This window comes from Pungitius pungitius, chromosome 8 (assembly GCF_949316345.1).
Source record: "Pungitius pungitius chromosome 8, fPunPun2.1, whole genome shotgun sequence".
Lineage (NCBI taxonomy): Eukaryota > Metazoa > Chordata > Actinopteri > Perciformes > Gasterosteidae > Pungitius > Pungitius pungitius.
Window position 1 is genome coordinate 1,685,950 of NC_084907.1, and position 20,061 is coordinate 1,706,010.

The 20,061-nt window shown below is 46.3% G+C and overlaps 1 protein-coding gene across 1 annotated transcript in view; it reads left to right on the plus strand.

The window, feature by feature from the left end:
* The window catches only part of rap1gapb (RAP1 GTPase activating protein b), a 40,628-nt gene that overhangs the window by 698 nt on the left and 19,869 nt on the right, over positions 1-20,061 (plus strand). Inside the window, exon 2 of the mRNA XM_037490017.2 lies at positions 4,871-4,911. The gene's annotated coding sequence lies outside the window, so the exon portion shown is untranslated. The remainder of the gene's footprint in view (positions 1-4,870; positions 4,912-20,061) is intronic.

Below are 20,061 nucleotides of genomic sequence, written 5' to 3' on the forward strand. Positions count from 1 at the left end.
ACATGAGGGGAAGTCTGCTGGTTCTAATGTTGAGCTTTTGTTTTGAAGGCTTCTGGTTTGAATCTTGGGCCTGTGATGGGGAGCCAGGTGGTTTTCTGACTATTTTTCTCACTCACGATGAAAGGAATTGATCGATTTCTGCATGAATAAATTAGAGCTTGCACACACCAAATTAAAATGAGCAGGGGAGGATCCCTCGGACACACGACGAAGGCCCGGTCAAACGTGTGTCATTTTGAGCAAGGCATTGAACAGCTGGTGGAAAGCTGCAGTAGTGGTTGGCGGCTCCGGTGTGAAAGTGACGGCCTTGATTTGATGATTCATAATTCGGTGACTATTCAGGAGCGACTCACAGGATGTGGAGGCCTCCACCTCTTCCTCTCCATGTCCTTCCCTCTCTGGTCTCAGCTTCTACGTTTTGTCGAGTTCACATCCAGGCGGCGAGATCGAGATCCGACCCTTTGGTGCCAAAGCGAGAGCGCGCAGCCACGTTTTCACGCGAGAGCGGATCCCGTGTGCTATGAACAGACATGATGAGGTGATGCCGGTTCTCTGAAACGGCTGAGTTGCCCACTCGGCTGCTTAATTACCGACACCTACACAACAATTGGTCGTTGTTTGGTGTATTTTTGGTGCTCTCTGGTTTGTTCAATTGTTCCCTCCACTCGGTTTGTTCCTCTCATCTTATTCAGAGTCACAGTGAATTCATCTCTTATGGCAAATGCAATCGTTCAAGAGATACAGCTCAGTTCTGCCTTTTGCTTAATATGATTTGTGTTGTTGTTTCTTGACCCAAGAAACCTTTTTTTTAATCAAATTTGAATATATGCATTTTGCCTTGAATGCGTTTTATTTTTTAGTGCCTTGATTCAATCCTTTTATCTCCTTTTTTTTGCCACACATTGCAGATAAATGAACAGATGGGAGATGAAAACACAGATATGTTGTGTCTGAGACCTCTTTTAACCGTCATTTCCGCAAAACAAATCATTTCAAATGAGAATTTAAACTTTAAAAAACATCTCCGCAGTCATTGATGGACTTGTCCTCCTCAGTCCCCAATGTCTCTGTCTTGGTGCTGAACTGGTCCTCGGTCAGTCGGTCTGTTTTTTAGAAGTACGTACTGCGTACAAACAGGATTCCTGGAGGCGATCGTCCCCCCCCCTCTTCTTCCTGTGATAGTGGGGGCACTAATTAATCTGGATGTGTAATGAACGTCCAGCCGTCCACTTTGCACGGTGCCGGACGGCGAGTCTGGAGACACGGAATCCGTCGTCCGTCGGAGACGCAGCGTCGGCATTCTCCCCCTGGTGCTGCACCCTGGTTTTCCAGGATTAGCACTCTGTCACGCTGTCACGTTTGAACGAGTCCATCCGTCTTCCCATTGCACGGCCCTGAAAATGACGGGGGCGCGATGTTTCTCCGTCCTCTGTCCTCTGTCCTCTGTCCTCCGGAGACACACGGCCAGCCGGATTGTAAGATGCGTGAGGGCGTTTTTAGAGGAGCGTCAGTAAAACATGAGCAACAGCAACTCATAATCTTAACAGCTGTGACATGGAGCTCTGACTTACTGACCTCATGGAAGCTGCTGCTTCCTTCTTTTTCATTCATTACTCTCGCTTTTTATTGTTTTGTTAAAACGTAGAAGTAGGTCAAAGCTGAGGTATTCAACGTTTTAAAGTATTTAGTTTGAAGTTCTACACTTTAATATTTCTGCCGAGCAGTTGGTCCCGAGTCGGATGCGTCGCTGTGGAGATGCTGTGAGATGCACCTCGACCAGAAGGATCCTTCTGCTGCAGAGAAGCCTCCTGAGAAGCCTCCTGATGCACCGTAGCACCGACATCTCTAAAAGAATTAAAAGTCTGGCGTTTATAAATTATACATTAATTTATAAATTAAATCAAATATCTTCTCAAGTACTTTTAGCGCAAACATATTTATTTTTCACGTACAAAACATAACGTAGTTTATACAAAGTCTAGTTTTTCTTGATCTGCACAGTCCAGCAGGATGTTTTCTACAAATAATATATGCAAATGACTCTTTTTAAAGAGCTGAACTAAATGAGATTTTTCTCATCAAAATTATGCATCTACATTTGCATATTACAAATCTTTTTACTATTACAGATGGGAAAAAAAAGGATTATTTTGAGCATAATCATCCATTTGATTCTACGTGTAGAGAATCTGGTTGACACATTGACATTAATGGTTAAAGAATAATTTAATAAAATAAAGATATGTAAACTCCTCCAATGCTCTATAGATATTAGCTATACATAGTTAACTGGTGCTACTTGACGCAGTCTTTATTCCATCACATTCATCCCTGCTCTCCACACTGATAATTAGTGTGAAATGTATTGGTAACAATTACGATGGATCCAAAATAATAATAATAATGTCAATATGAAAAAAAAAACCAACAACATTGCGTTGCCCGTTGGATGTGCGTCTCTCTCGTGCAGCATTATTTAAATGTGCACAATCCTGGCTGCTTTTTTAAGTCACTCTGTGCAAACATTCCATGGTTTCAGGAAGCTTGTCGTGTGGTTGTCAGCGTTCATTGAGATCAGAGAGGCGGTCGTTCGTCATGCCGACGTCTTTGGTAACGTATCGCACCGACTCGAGGACGGTCACGCTGTAGTCTGCACATCTGGATGGACTCGGTACAGATGTGACAAAGTGCTTCGAATCCTTAAAATGTTTTGTTTTTTTAAATGAGACTCCGTCAGGTACAGAACTGCATGGAATAAATAACCTGCGAGTCGCATTGGTTTGAACTCCCTGCTGTCATTAGATTAAAAAAAAATAAAAACTGTGATGTCATGTGTCTCCCAGAGAAGACACATGACATCACGGTAATGACTCGTCATTTACCTCTCATACATATCCCTTTGTGGTACACACCGATTGATCAAATAAAATTTATAATAAAATTAAAATGAATCGGTTATAAACATAAAGGTTACAGAGGGAGCTTTTTAAATAACACAAACATGAGCAGCTGAGGGGAGGATGACGGATCTTTATTAATAAGAACCATCAAATCCATCCAAACAGTGGACTGGGGTTCAAAGGGGGGGGGGGGGGCAGGGGGGCTGCACGTCTCACACTAAATGATCGAGACGTTGTTTGTGATCTTCCCTCCGAGCGGCAAAAATGTGACGAGTAAGTAAACGGTTGCAGTGCGGACGTCAGTCACTGGATCCATCGCCGGGAGCCCAACAACCAATCGGCTCCTCTGTGGGCGTCACCTGTGATGCAGACAAAGGAGCGTCTCTGGCTGCGTGTCTGAGAGGCGGGAAAAGGATCACTGGGCGACTGGAACTCTCCAAAGGTCACGAGGTGACAATGACTTTACTTTACTGATAAGAGTCGTCTGATCATGTGACTGACCTACTGGACTCTCCAGTGGCTTTAGTGATGTGGACAGTGAGGTTTTAAAGAGGGGAGATAAAATGTCATCTTGTGACAAAAAGGAACTTCCTACAATTTGACCCGTTTCAGTTCTCTTTTGTTTATTGTGTATTTTCTGTCAACTTTGTAAACAACAACAGACGGTGTTGACTTTTTTTTTTTTAATGGTAAGGAGAAGCAAACGAGAGCAGAGTTTTTTTTTTTTTGTGCTGCGTCATGGTCTCCGTAAACGGTTTCACCTTCGTCCTCGTTGGAGCCGAGGTGAGAGAATCCAAGATGGGAGTCGAGCCGCTTATGCAAACAGGTTCTGTGCAACAAAAGTATGCGAAGGAGTAGGTGGGATCAGTTTGTTTGTGTTGATCCTTCCACCACGCAGCCCTGTGTGTGTGTGTGTGTGTGTGTGTTAATACGGAGCTGAAAGGTGTGACGGATGTGAATAGGGTGGGATTTCTGAATCATTCATTAGCGGTGAGGATTCATCTGGGTTCACTTTGCTATTTGTTGCTGCATTGTTTGAGAAGAGCGATCATTTGTGTTGGAATCCTTTCTTGTGGTGATTACCTCGGGGCTCTCGCATGGAGACGTTGTGATTACAGTTACTCAATGAACCAATTCCTTCTCCGCACTCCACAAGGTGAACACGGGTGACCGGCCCCCGCCTGTTGGCTCCGCCTCCTGCTGTTGATTAGGATCGGTGCGCCCACGAGATGTGTCCACGATGGTGATGATAACGCTGATGGCTCTGCTGAGGAAACCCGCCCTTCTAAATGAGTCTCTATTGTCTGAGGAGCACCAGTTAGTCATTGAATGGAATAGGAGTTCATGTCTCACTAGATGTGCACTCAAATGGAGGTAGTTTGTATTTTTGGGGGGCCTCCAACAGCTGGTCTGATTAATCGATCGATGGACTCCCATCCCGTCACGCATCTGTTTGTTCTTCTTAAAGATCCTGATGAATCAGACTTCTCATGTTGGCCCACACCACCCATTTCCCAATGTATTATTCAAGCTGAGGGACCGAGTCGTGGCGCTTGGCTCAGTCCATTAACCCCACAGCTAAAGAACCGTCTCAGTTTCCATTAACCGACACAATAGAGGCGCCGGCTAATTTTCACAGCTCCACTTTACGGAGAATTGTTATTCATGACGTGTGTTCCTGTCAGTCGGGACACACACACACACACACAGTTTAATGTGCTCCAGGACGGGTTTATGTCGAGAGAAATCTTTCCAATGTTGAGTTGCAAACTACGATGATGATGATGATAATGTGGTAAATGATATGTGATGCACTGTATAATGAAGAATTGGCCATCGATTGTTGGTGATCAATGGCCGCATTCAGCTGCAGATAAAGCGTCACTACGAATATTTAAGAGAAGAGAAATAATAAGAGAAAACCACCCCCAGTGATTTATTTATTTATTTATTTATTTTTTCCTCCACAGAAAGCGCCGGCGAGGGCAGCGTGCGTCTCGGCTGCTTCCTGGTAGGTCAACAATCTTCTACACGAAACCACCACCATCGTCACTTTGATTCACACGCCAAGAGTGACTGGGCTTCCAGCTGAGATGTGTGGTCCCCTGCGAGAGGAGGGAGGGACACACGGTGTTGTGTTGTGTGGGTCGGGTCACTTCCTGTTTCCGGGTCACAGCGCACGGAGGAGCGGCTCGTTTCAGACGCTCCTCCGTGGTCCGTGATTACCGGGACCGAGGTCTGAAGTTTTAGTGCATTGCCTTATAATTAGAGACAAGTTCAGCGGTTAATTGAAGGGGGGAAACGTGGCCTGAGGCTTCATGTGTTCATCACATGTCTCTATTCTTTATTCAATTTTCCTGCTTGTGCTTTAGTGCTCCGGGTCAGATCGTTCATAAATGTGTAAAAACAAAGCTCTGGAGTGGAGAAGAAACGCTCACCAGCGAAGGAGTATTCATTTCTAGCCCGGAAGAGATGTTGTGTTTTAGAAGTCTGACCCATGACCCTCATAGCCATAACGTATTCCCGATCAAATCATTCAAATCCCGCAATGTCTCCAGAACTGCAGTTGAGTGCCTGCGTTCTTGCGTTTTTTTGAACAGTCATTTTGGTGCAAACCACACAAACAGGGAAACGATCCCTATTTGTTTACCGTGTTCTTCAGGTTGAATAATTCAGGACTTTGGTTTGGTTTTTGAGTGCAAATAAAAGGTGAGCGTTACCTTTTCATAGTGCGTTTATGTCAAGGTCGACGACATAATTCACACCGTCGTGAATATTAAACTCTGCAGAGGTGCAAGCATCGCTGTGAATATACTGAAGATGGAACACATGGTAAATAAAAAGGTCTGGTTCACAGTGTTTAAGTGGTTTATAGAAAAGAGGAGGCCATATTTTTCTCGTTTCATTTTGTTTGTTTTGAACAAACATTTAATTATTCCATGCAAATACATTTTAAATGTTCTGCCTGAAATCATCCGACCCGGCAGCAATGTGTTCAGCTTTTCTGAAAAAGCCCTTTCAAGAGTAACGTGACGTTCGTGCTTCCACTCGCTGATTTTCCATAACGACTCATTTGTCCCTCGCTGGTTGACTTTGCACAAGGAAGCAGATACTTCACGCTTTACCGAGTTCCCCCCCTCCAGGACTCCTGTGTGCCGGCTTGTTTAAATCCAGCAGGTTCAACATCTCATTGGTTCGTTCATGCCGGCGCCTCGCTGGCCGGTCGGCTCCGTCTAATCTCTGGGTTCAGCAGAGGGTGCGGCCTGTCGAAGGAGGGGGCGTTGCACGTTCAGGGCCACATGGGTCCCCTGCAGGTCCCTGTTGTCAAAGCTGTTAATTGTATAGAGCTGAAAAAAAGGACTCACTCCGTCATCAACAAATTCACCCTGATGTATTGTCCAAATGAACATTTTAAAGCTAATGCTCTCATTAGAGTCAATTGAAAGAAATCTTCTCAAGACAAAAGGAACTAAAACTGAACTGAAGTCAAAGTCACTTTTCACATCCACGCCGCGCTGCTCTGAAAGCATCGTCACTCGTGTGCAGCAAGCAGGGAGATCGCTGCGGGACGTGTTTTTGTCCTAATTGCAGCCTCGTTATTAGGAATCGTGCTCGTACTCGGCAAAGGTTGATTACAATATTTCAGACGAGGTGAAGTGTTTTTTTTTTTTTACTATCATTGGTTTTAATTTGATCTCGTCGATCATGTGGACATTTTATTTTCCCGCGAATCATTAATCTGCTGCTTCATCCTCACACACGGCTTGTTCTCAATTTAACTGTCTGCATTCTAATTATTTTTTTTCTGCATTATCAGCAATGCAACCATTTAATTAATGTAGCATTGGTGATTTGATTTCTGCACCATATCGAACATACAACCTTTTTTCTTTTACACTCCACTATGCAGCTGAACATTGGCTACTACCCCTAAACTGCTTTATTTAGCCACTGAGCTTTTCAAAATAAAAGTCGTCTATACATCCCAGGACAATAAAGGTATCTTCTCCCCTTAAATGTCTAACTAAGTCTTGTAACCGTAAGTCAATTGAACTAATTAAAGGCCTACTGTGAATATTGTGTCCTCCAAAGTTACCCTCTCATTTGGATTCCATTTGGTGTTATCTCTCTTCTAACAGGCAGCTTGCAGAACATTGCATCAAGCAAATATAGCTTCATTAATACATGACAATCAAAGACACAATATTTCACAAGAACAATACAATCGTAATAACTTTATGAAATGAATCATGACAAAATGATTAAAACCTTTGTTTTTTTGTTTAGTATTTTGTCTCATTTTTGTCAAACTAATAAAATATATGAAGATAATAATAATTAATATTATTTTTAGATTTCAGCAGCCCTAATTTGCACACAGCAATTCTCCTGCTTCTTAATAGGATTGTAATTGTAAGATGTAATATTCGTTGAGAAGGAAGGTGGCCGGGAGCAAGAAAAAGTCCTCCGGACGTGGAGTCCTTCGCTGCTGAATACGTTTAATTGGAGCCCGAGAGACTCTGAGCTGCTCTCTCTCTCTCCTCCAGTGTGTGGCCAGATCAACGCATCTCTCTTTGAGCCTGCAGAAGGATGTTCTAGAATTTCAATGGCCCGCTCGGATCCCTCGGAGGGTCCGTGCCAACGTGAACATCGCGAGTAAATGCTTAAACAAATACTGAAACCGCCAATCAATCAACAATGAGAAGGTTGGTACAGTGAGAGGAGAGCTCACCTGTAATGAAGTCCTTATAATCATAATCTATGTAGCACATCACATAATAGAGAAGATGATGAAATACAAGTGAAACTCGCAAAAAATTAGAATATCGTGCAAAAGCTCATTACTTTCAGTAATTCAACTTAAAAGGTGAAACTAATATATCAGTGTGTATATACACTCACCGGCCACTTTATTAGGTACCCCATGCTAGTAACGGGTTGGACCCCCTTTTGCCTTCAGAACTGCCTCAATTCTTCGTGGCATAGATTCAACAAGGTGCTGGAAGCATTCCTCAGGGAGTTTGGTCCATATTGACATGATGGCATCACACAGTTGCCGCAGATTTGTCGGCTGCACATCCATGATGCGAATCTCCCGTTCCACCACATCCCAAAGATGCTCTATTGGATTGAGATCTGGTGATTGTGGAGGCCATTTGAGTACAGCCAACTCATTGTCATGTTCAAGAAACCAGTCTGAGATGATTCCAGCTTTATGACATGGCGCATTATCCTGCTGAAAGTAGCCATCAGAAGTTGGGTACATTGTGGTCATAAAGGGATGGACATGGTCAGCAACAATACTCAGGTAGGCTGTGGCGTTGCAACGATGCTCAATTGGTACCAAGGGGCCCAAAGAGTGCCAAGAAAATATTCCCCACACCATGACACCACCACCACCAGCCTGAACCGTTGATACAAGGCAGGATGGATCCATGCTTTCATGTTGTAGACGCCAAATTCTGACCCTACCATCCGAATGTCGCAGCAGAAATCGAGACTCATCAGACCAGGCAACGTTTTTCCAATCTTCTATTGTCCAATTTCGATGAGCTTGTGCAAATTGTAGCCTCAGTTTCCTGTTCTTAGCTGAAAGGAGTGGCACCCGGTGTGGTCTTCTGCTGCTGTAGCCCATCTGCCTCAAAGTTGGACGTACTGTGCGTTCAGAGATGCTCTTATGCCCACCTTGGTTGTAACGGGTGGTTATTTGAGTCACTGTTGCCCTTCTATCAGCTCGAACCAGTCTGGCCATTCTCCTCTGACCTCTGGCATCAACAAGGCATTTCCGCCCACAGAACTGCCGCTCACTGGATGTTTTTTCTTTTTCGGACCATTCTCTGTAAACCCTAGAGATGGTTGTGCGTGAAAATCCCAGTAGATTAGCAGTTTCTGAAATACTCAGACCAGCCCTTCTGGCACCAACAATCATGCCACGTTCAAAGTCACTCAAATCACCTTTCTTCCCCATACTGATGCTCGGTTTGAACTGCAGGAGATTGTCTTGACAATGTCTACATGCCTAAATGCACTGAGTTGCCGCCATGTGATTGGCTGCTTAGAAATTAAGTGTTAACGAGCAGTTGGACAGGTGTACCTAATAAAGTGGCCGGTGAGTGTATATAGTATATTACATAGCCATAATCATCAAAATTATATCAAATAAAGGTTTGAAATATCTCACTTTGCATATAATGAGTCTATATAATATATTAGTTTCACCTTTTAAGTTGAATTACTGAATATTAGATATTCTAATTTTTTGCGAGTTTCACCTGTCTATCTGTATTTCCTTGCTTAATTGTTTGCTTTCATCCTGGTTACAAAGAGATGGGTTTATTATGCGCTTTTAATGCTAACACTGTGCAGCATTGGATCAAAGAGAAGGAGTCTCGTTCTGTAGAATCCTGTCAGTTGGTTCTAGGTCGGAGCGTTTGTTTCAGTGCTCCAACACGCTGCCACAGAGGATCTCAGAGCCCACTTGAATATTAATGATGTCGACGGATTTACTCGACCATGTGCATTCAGGAGCTGCTGAGTCACCCCCCCTCCTTGCACGTAAATCAAATTGTTGCTACATTGCTACTTTGCATGTTGCTTGAAAAACAACTTTTATTCATGCGCCCTGTTTCCAAGGATACCTCGAATATTATAATATATAATACCGTTCCTACTTTCTCCTTCCCTTTAGCTTTCGTTGTAACCTTGAGTCGCCCGTTATCCCTCCGTCCAAAACACAGACGTCCTGATTGGGCTTTGGATCCGGTCTGCAAGGTGGGATGGAAGAGGGGGGGCGGAAGAGGGGGGGGGGGGACAAGAAGATGTGTCAGGCAGTGCTTCCCTTCTGAAGACTGTGTGCTTTCATGGTTTGCTGCAGACAGAATGAATGCTGAACATGAAGTGTATCTCTTATCACACAGGATCCAGAAGGAGACCTTTTCTGGGTTGCATTAAAAACATTTTGTTCTCGTGGTCTGAGAGGAGCAACGTCTCTCCCGGTTTGCTCCGTCGAGCCAATCCAGAGGAGGAAGTGACATGTGCAGCTTCAAGGTGTAACCTGATGGATGAGCTCTTTGACGTCGCCTTCGGCTCCTGTTCCTGGTGCCCGAGGGTTCAAATCTCAAATCTCCAGTGGTCTCCTCATTGGAGCGAGCTGCTCTCCTCAGCGGGAGTCCGGGGGGGCCCTCCAAAGGGGTCGGGGGGCCGCAGCAGGGATCGGACATTGCCAGGGTGGTCGGATCAAGGGGAAATGCCACAGTGGGAACAAAGGAAAATGAAAAATGGGCTTTGACCTTTGATGCCGCAGCTGAGGTTCATGCACAAATATCAGCGTTTGTTAAGAGCGTGTGTGTGTGTGTGTGTGTGTGTGTGTCATTTATAGTGATTATTGTTTATTGGAGACGTACAATCAGGTTGTGAGGTAAGGTGGAGTGAAAACAACTCACAGACATTTTAGCAAAGGCCATTTTTAAAGCAGGTTAAAGTCGAAGTATTTCCATCTAACCGCCGTCTTGATTAAACATAATTTCTCAACCTCAGCGCAGTTCTCAACCTCATTCTATAAAGTCCCTTCCAAATAAATTGCCAATTTGCAAAACAAAATGGAGAAATTATCTTGTGGTATATCTAAAACCTAAATTAAGAAAGCTGAATTAGTTGGGGTTATCCAATTGTCACTTAATTTTACTTTAGAATTTCATGAAAACCATTTGGCTGCATAATCTTCATAGATATTTTGCTGTGATTTCATCACAACATTTAGGAAATAATACATTTTGAACTGATTTAAAAAAAAAAAAAGTTCTGGGGCTCAATCTACTTTAAATGCAATATTACAGAATCACTTGAGATGAAGTGAATCCTGTAATTTTTCTATGTGGCTGCTGTCCGTGGTGCTGAAAGCAGTTCAGCGTCTCGTGGGTCCACTGTTCATCCGAGTGAGTCTCGACCCCTTCATTCAAATAACGTGGACTAACAAATCAATCGACCAATGGTTTCAGCCCTGAAAATTAATTTGGACGTTTTAAGAAATCTCCTTTCTAAAGAATGACCATCCAATGCTTACATAATGGTTCTTTTATGTTAGAGGCACAAAAGGCTTTTGATACATTTAATTCTCAGAGCTAAGGAAACCTGAATATGATTTTGTTGCATTTTTGTACGATCACAGGGACTTAAATGTCATTACACTGCACATTGACAGGTCATTTGCATAGTACCAGTTCCTAATTAGGTGCCGGATGGAGACAGTAAACAGAAAAATGTCTCTTTTGACGGAGAGACACCGTTTTATATTCACAGCCACATCGTGTTGACGTGTTATTTCATCCTTATTTGTTGTGGGCGTTTAGAAGAGTAAAGACGTGTGGTCTGACGCAGTGCAGCTCGGGTCGCGGACAGGCCCTGAGGACTATTTTTCGATGAGGCTGCGTGATTAGAGGTCCCTCCCCGCCTCCTCTGGGCTCCCCGTGGAGATCTCTCATGTGGATAAATCAAAGTCGACCCTTGCCCTCATCGGTCTCTGTTGCTCTGTGCTCTGCGCAGTCATTAATCCAAGGATCCAAGGATGTGGCCCACGGGGCTGGCGCTCTCCTCCTTGACTCGATGGCTACATGGAAAACAAGCTTTTCGTTTTCACCCCCCCCCCCCCCACTCCCCCTCCCCCCCGGAGGATGAGCCCGAGTGTGCTCGGTGCACCATCGCTGTCTGCGCGATTTGTGCATTCATCCCTTCCTTTTTTCTCCCAACAGTAGAAAATGAAGATATGTCCACACCCTCGCTTCTTCTAGCTCCGCCTCCCTCCTCCAGAGTTTCTGCTGATATCTGAGAATCCCATTGGTTGCATTTGCGCCCACGGAACCAGCGGCTGCCTCCTCGGGGCCTGTTTCCGCTGCGCTGCGCCGGGCCAGGAACAGTCGCACAGCGTGGCATCGATTAGGGGGACAGTGCCATGAAGACGAGAGGAGATAACATTGCAGTGAGCCAGTGTGTGTGTCTCTCTCCTCGGGCCTCTCCTGCTCCCTCACGGGCGGTAAACGCTGGTGCCGGAGAGGCATCGGAGTCCAACGGAGCCTTCAAGGAGGCCCCGAGACGCCGAGCAGCCGGAGAGGAGGAGAAGTAGCGAGCGGTGGCACCGAGGCGTTCTGCATCCTCTCACCTGATCGACATTTTAACGTTTAAAGCCTGAATAACGTGCTGATTCTTCGGCTTCGTGGGGAGTGGTACATTTTGAAGTTGCTCTTAAGGCCAAACACAAGGAAAGTTATTACAGTAAGACTGAATTCCCCATTGGAGGTTTTAGTGATTCTGGTGATTTGTCGTGTTTTAACATAATCGAGATGAAAGATGAAAGAGTTTATCTGTAAAGAAAGTTCAACAAAACCAACATGTAAACAGGACCGTGAGCCTTTTGAGGCCCGTTGTCCTCTGGGTGGGGGGGCCATGGGGGAGCTGTGCTGCTGAATATTTTAATGGGTCCATGTCGCGCTTTGCTGTTCTCGCTAGAGGTCTCCACGTAATACGAGCACCATGTGAAAATTAATTACCGGAACAACTGCGCATTGGTGGTGGAGGAGGGGGGGGGGGGGGACAAGAAAGCCCACTCTGGTGCCAGTCAAACACAAACCTTTGTAATTGTACTCCTTCCATTCTCCACAGCACACTTATCATTTCCCACAAGACGCACACTACTCTCCTCTGTGTCTTCAGGGTGGACTGAACCTCATCTCACTGCTGCGTCCCCCCCCGCTGCCGGTTGAGGCCGACCTGCTGTCCACGTCTCCCCAATGAAACCCCGCGGGCACGGGCTAATCACAGCATGCTGGCCAGGGGTAGTGAGCAAAATAGCTCTTGAAAGCGCATTAGTTTAGCTCCGATAACGAGTGTGCCAGCGGAGGTCTGACTCTGGAGAATCCTTCCCCTGGGGGGGGGGGGGGGGGGGGGGGGCGTTTCAGTGTCCTTATCGGGCCGAGGGACCGGGGGGGGCAGGCTGACAGGAAGGAGGAGCAGACATTTGCGCCCCACCATTGTGCAGCACAGTCAATCTGCATGAAATTGATCCGATTTACATAGAAGGCCCAAACAGGCCCAGGCATTATTGTTAATTATTAACGTGTCGGTAGAGGCCTGGCGGTCACGGCCCTGATGCGTCACATGACACCCTGTTGCCCCCCTGTTGCAAGTTACTCTCGTTCACGAAGCTGTCACTTCATCTCAATACAGCGGTTTTGGTCCCGGACCAACTGCAGGTCCGTCTTTCACAAGAGATGATTGATTGTTTTTACTTGTGACGGCGAAACCTCAACACGGGTCCATCAGTGTCGATATGAGTCAACAACAGAGCTGAACGCTGTGAATGTCCATGACAGATTCCTCTGCCCCCCCCCCCCCCCCCCCCCCGCAAGCTTCTCATTTGATTCATGGCCCACGTCGGGCCGGAGTCCAGTCGAGAGCCCCAGAGAACGACGGGGAGGTCGACAGGGGGGGGTCAATAGGGCACCAGTAAAAAAAACGGATGCCTCCAGGGGACAAGAGGACAATCAATTCAGCGGGACAGGGAAGGGAAGGAAACCCTGTCTCCTCATGGCAGACAACGAGGTGTACGAGCGAGGCGGAAGAGAAGTCAACCGGAGGGGAGGCAAAGGATGGATGAGGTGAAGAGGAGAGCGAAGAAAACAGGAGCAGGAGGAGGAGGAAGAGGAGGAGGAGGAGGAGATCTCAAAGCTTCAAGAGAAATGACGGCGGTTTCTTTAATTCTCCGACCCTCGGGTCGAAGGTGTGATCGCCGAGTCGTCTTTGGAGGTTCGGGTTTTACAGAGAGGGAATTTCTAGGGTGAAATGGGTCAGGTGACCTGAGACACTTGGCCTCTTGGTTGGTCCTTAGGTTCTAAACAGAGACTTCAGGCACAGTGTGGCATCTTGGCATCTCGCTCCCGGCTCAATACAAAGATACAGAGATATTGACATAGGAATTAGGCAGTGAGAAGGCCTTGAGACTTGAATTTATCCCCATTGGTTGAGGGACATGCTAGTTGGCATTTTTCACTCTTTTCTGATATTGAATAGACGGAACAATTGTCAAGAACTCAAGTACGTTTCAGCTGAAGCTCTAAAACAACGAAGATCTCTCGTAAAAATCCTCCAGTCCCTCTTGAAGGGTTTTGTTAGCTCCACTTGTCTTCGTTTCCTCCCAGAAGAACCGTCCTCAGACTCTGAGCTGCGGTCCACTTGAGTGAGATTTGCTTGTCTTCGCGTTGACCGGCGGGACGACGTCGCCTTTGTCATATTTTTGTCCCCTCCTCCTGCCGGAAATGGGGGGAAGAATTATCCCGATAGAGCCTCAAAAACAGTCTTGTTTGTTTCCAAGGGCAACCAGGCGCATCGTTCTCTTGATCTGAAACCACACACACACAAAAAAAAACCTCCCACACAGGAAGGAAAGAGGAGAACGAGTTGAGGGATACAAAAACTGTCCTAACTTCCAGATGAATGACGCTGGAACGATGGGCCACAGAGGTCGATTGTCTCATCGGGGGGACGATTGGTTGCTTGTTCCTGGTCAAAAAAAGTTAAGACCCTTTTGAGAAGTTGTTGCAATAACCGAAATGCACCATTGTAAGTGTTCTAAAACGCTGATATTTGAGAGGATAAGTCGAGCCCCTAAAACCCTGGTTGGTATTCATGAAGTCATATTAGAGGTGAGTCATTTGTAAAGAAGAAATCCAACGTTGATGGTGAGGTAAGATGTGTGTGTGTGTGTGTGTGTGTGTGTGTGTGTGTTTCACTGTGAGGAAAGTGAGCCGTGAGCTTCACTTTGGTTCCTTCGAAGGAGTTAAATGTCTCATCCACTCGATTAAACGGAGGGTGTGAAAGAGGAAGGATGCGACTTTGTATCGTGGCAGTCTTTCATGTCCGGGAGTGGTGTTTTTTTAATTTTTTAATTTTTATAGAATGTGGATCTTTAACATTTTGGAAAAGCGCCCTGGCGTCTGAGCAGCGAGCCGCACGGCGAGCGTCGCCTGAGACTCGGGAGGATCTGACATCCTGAGGTAGGAGTCACGGGCAGATGCTGCCAACCAATAGAGGAGAAGGAGGTGCTATGTAGGCCACGGAAACAACAACAGCGGCTTGTTTATCACTATGTGCAATGAGATTTATTTTTAAAGTATCTGACACATTTAAGGTGATTGTAACCTTGTTGATTAATCAATGAATCATCAAATCATATAAAAATGAGTCCTTAAACTATCCATCTATTTATTAAAACAGGTTTGATATGCCGCCTTATTCTCTTTACTAACTTTTGTTGTTGAGTTAACGCAGCTGTTAATGTTCGGTCCAGATGTCACGTTGAATATTTAGTTTTAATTATGAAGATACTGCTGCAGCCAAACGCTGCCTTTTCCTCCTGAAGGCTTCGCCTCTCACTTCTCCTCCTCCAGCTTCTTTACCGAACTGTTTAAAAAAGTAAAAAAAATGCAAGCAGCTTGAAAATTAAATCGGCCCGGGAAAGTTCTGGTCCGCTGCCATTTCACTAGAAACATATCCCTCCAGAGACCACCTGCTGTGAGAGAGAGCCGTGGAAATGAAGAGTGAACCAGTGCATCAAAGTCACAGTTCAGAATAAATCAGTCTCATTAAGTCCCACAAACTGGAGCCACCAGGTGACAGTGTGCCGGGGGTCCAGCAGTGGAAGCGTGCTGACGTTGGTTTAATGGCTGAAGTTCTCTCTACAGTCTGGTTGTGGATGAAGATCTTCCTTCCTCCTTCCCCGCAGGCGACGGCTCGGAGCTTCGTTTCGCTGCGTTTGGTGTGGATTTCTCTGACCAACTCACACATTTCCTGTTTGAGAGGAAAAGCCTGCTGGGGTTTGAATGTAGTTTTTTTCTTTTATCATCAGCTTCATCATTCATGTGATCCATAAACAAAATGAATGGATAACAGTATGCTGTTGATTAGGAGATAGCAGAGATAAAATGTTCATAGAAGAACACCTTCTACCTCCTCGTGATTTCAAGGGTCAAACAATGCGGAAAAGCATATTTGGCAGTTTGTCATAAAGAGCTTTAGCATTACAGCTAAAACACTCGAGTGGAAAAGAAAACCTGCAATATCTGATTGTGCAGTTCTTATCCCTCCCTGGTATGAATACATGATTAATCACTACATACAGCAAAAGGTGCCATTGTGTGAATATTTGTGAAGGGAATGTTCCCTACGAACAGAACCGCGGTTTGTGATCTTTTCAAAAGGGTTTTTTGTGAGGCAGAGTGAGCAAATGGCAAAATGCAATGCGTCATCTTGCACTTAAGGTCAACAGTTATTGCCCACACACAATATGTGAGGGGAGAGCCGACCTAGAAGCGCCAGACGATCATGTGATCAGTGACCGAGGCTGCACCTCCGCGTCCGTCCCGCAGCTCCTCCGGCCTTCTGCCGCGACGATTTGCACTTTGAAATTAGAGCGTTTTGCAGGATGCACGTTAACTCGGAACCGCTTTCATTACCCCGCTGCACGCTGCCTGCTGACTCGTTAGCCGCCTGGTGGCTGGAGGGGGGGCGCTAGTGCTAAGACGGCTGCTCCTCTGTGACACACACACACACACACACGTTGGCCGACATGTACTGCTTTTTTAAAATTATACTTTAACTAACATTCGTCCATTTAAACAACAACCTCCATCATTTTGCTTGTAATCGTAATCAGTAACTCCTTCAGGTGTCTCTGAGACATTCCGCTGCTGAAGGACAAGCGGCCGTCTGGCAGCGCCGTCAATGAATGGACTGGAGGAGCGGGAGGGAGAGATTTGGGGGGGGGGGGCGAGGTGGATCGTATTCATCGGGCTTCTTTGTGGTTGCATGTTGTTGGAAAGCTGCACTAGCAATCATTTCCCAGGCTGCAGGCATGTGACGATATAGATAAAGTCACAAGTGTCCTTTTGTACTCCAGTGTCGACAAGATATTATATTCTGGATGGGGGGGGGGCGGGGGGGGACAGAGGTCAAGGCCCCTCCGTCCCGTCCACCTCGTTCTTGCGTTTTCACAGGAAGGCCTCGCTCAGGTGGAGTCGCTCGCAGCAGAATTCGGGGTTCAAAGGGGCACCGTCCACTCCGTTTGCTCTCAAACGTGAAAAAACATAAAGCTAATTATCACAATTTCCCCCAATCGCAGAGTAGGAGTGTTGACGTTGGGGGTGTGAAAGGCGCCACGGCGGGTTTGGCGAAGGCATGCAGCTGCAAGCAGGTTGTTGTTAGGTATCAGCGATTGAAGCAATTGGCACAAAGGGAGACGATCAACAAGCAGTATTTCGGCCCGTTGTTGTTGCTTCACAGTCTGCAATGTTACTGTTTATTTTATTTTTTTATTTGAGCAGGAACCATTCTGCTCAAAAGGAGCGGGCCGAAGCAAAAGGGCTTATAGGCGCCCGCCCCAAAATTAGATGAAATTTGTCATCTCACAATAGTACTACAGACCACAGTGCCAAGTACAACAAAACAACATCAACAAAACAATTACAAAACAAAAGCAAAAGGATTATATTCACTTACAATGTCTGATCATGGTTTTTTATACTTTTCAAAAATCTTTTGTTTGTATTTGTATTTAAACAGGTTGACATTTGGACATTGTTTCATGTCTATCTCCGTAAGGCTAAAACCTTTCAAGGTTGTACTACGTTTTTACCTCCTAAAGTTCAATTCATCACGTAATGCACAACCACCGGTACGTTCTTGAGATCCTTCTTTGTATTTGACTCGGTAACAGTTTGTGCCTCGCCTTGTAAAGCATCTGTACTGTTTGGAACTCAACAATGTCTCCTCATCTACCTGGTTTCCTCAGGTGTAGGGAGGCCCCGCGGCGCCCATTGTTCCGTTGCAGAGATTGTGGAATGTGTTGAAGGTGACGACAGTAATAAAAAATCAAAAAAAAATGGAATGGTTAGTCAGCTACTAGATGGAAGAAGGGGTGTGCTCAAGGAAACCTCTTTCCAGGAGTGCTCCTCGAGTGTTTATAAATTCGATGTCCCGAGTTCAAGATGTACAGTTAGAAAAGGATACGGCTCCTAAAATCCCCATTTTCAACGCAGTAAAAGCACAAGCATCTCTTTTCCAGTGCTTTCTGTGATGGAGATGTTCCTCAGGAGACCACAAACACAACCTGTGTAACACAAATACTCATTTCCTCCATAACCGACACATTCTGTTTTTGTGCTCTTTATCTTCTCTTCTCTTTCTGGCCCGTGGTTAGACTTTAAATCGTCCTTTATGGCTTTGGACATCTGCGTCTTTCTCTGAGCTTGAGGATGTGGGAGCTGCTCATTTTGTCTGCTTGACAGGTGTTTTCTCGGAGGGGAAGTGTGACGTGTGTGTGTGTGTGTGTGTGTGTGTGTGTGTGTGTGTGTGTGTGTGTCACACCAGCCGGGCCGTGTGAGGCAATGTATTCTGGTACGGAGTATTCCATTGATTAATCTGATAAATACTTTATTAATACCTTTTGTCAATTTAAAAGACAGTTGGACTGAGCCAACTAATTGGTTTCCTTTTTTTTAGAAGCCTCTCATCTAATCAGTTTAAACTGCCTACAAAATAAGACATGATGTGCCGTATTGCCTGCTGAGTTTTGGAGTTTTAAACCCTGAGAAACAGACAAACAAACAGAAAAATGAGATACAGTTGAGCTCTAAAGTGCTACTCTTATAGGCGCTGATGTTTAAACTGGGATGATGTTTTCAAATCAAACTGGAGGTTCTCGGTGAAGCCGCTCAGCTCTATTTTCACGGCAGTAAATGTTTAACAGAATTAAGAGTAGAGACGAAGACTAAAATGGGCCACAGTCCGTCCTTGAGTGGGATTAGAGCACATTTCTGTCACTTTGTTGCCCCCCTCCATCCTCACACGGTGTGTAGGGGGCCGCAGGAGGAAACGGGAGGATTCAGGCTCATCAGAGGAGCCTCAGACACACGCTGCCTTTCGTCACCAGGACCCAGCTTCCTCTGATGATAATCACGCCAGCCATTACGCCAATTGTGCACTCGAGGATTCACGGCGCGCCGCCTCGTGCTTTGGGCGCGCTCCGTGTGTAACTCCGATGCCCCCCCCCCCCCCCCTCCCCCCTCCCCCGATTCGATTTGGACAAGCAGCTGATCTCCGTTGAAAGGTGGGGAAACACGCGTACTTCACGGTGACTTGAATAGTCTCCATTAACGGCGCCGCTTATCTTCCTCGGGGGGGGAAGCACGGGTCCCGCAATGAGGAGCAGGGCCGGGTCTAGACAGGCATGTATGAGGGGGCAGCCACCAATCTTAGCTTAGTAGATTTAGTTTGAGGTGGCACAACATTTATTTGAGGGGGCATTGTGCTTAGTTTACGTGCTTAGTAGATTTAGTTTGAGGGGGCACAACATTTATTTGAGGGGGCCAGGCCCCCTCTTGCCCCTGCCTAGACCCAGGCCCCGATGAGGAGGCCACCGTGGACGCTGTGAATGAGATTCTTTAATGCTCAGGGACGCAGAGGAGGCCCGGAGGAGCCGGCGTGACGTGTGCGCACAGCTGGAGGCGCACAGCTGGAGGCGGCGCATCGGGTTGCCTCGCAGCCAAGGGAGGCGTCGACTCGGCGCCGCCGCCGACCGGCGCGAGGAGTGGGCCGGGTAATGGAGCGGTCCTCGGTGTGAATGGTGATGAGAGGTGCGGGTCGAAGAGGCGTCTAATTGGGCCTCTGTGCTCCCTCCGCTTGCCCCTTAATGGCCGTGGTGGGGGGGGGGAGCCAGCTGGTGCTCGCTGTGCGGAGCAGCCTGTGGACTCGCTGAGGTCGCGGCTGGACTTTTTAACCAAATAATGCATTCTGGGTAAAATGTACTTCCCAACGGGACGGAGATCTATTGGCTGAGTGATTTCTGTTGATTGAACCCTGGAACTGATTTTAAATGAAACGTCCTCTAAAGCCTCCTTCTACGTTCCGTTACGCAATCATTTGTCAAACCCTGTTGAGGTTTCTGTTTAGTCTTTTTTCACCTCGTTGCACATTCTGCACCACCCCCCCCCCCCCCCCCCCCCTGTAATTTCCTGTCCTCACATTTTGCCATCGTGGCCATCAGGTGGAGAACGTGTGCATCTGGAGACGCTCCTCCATACTGAGACAAACGCTTCTGGCAGGAAAGGGCAACTGA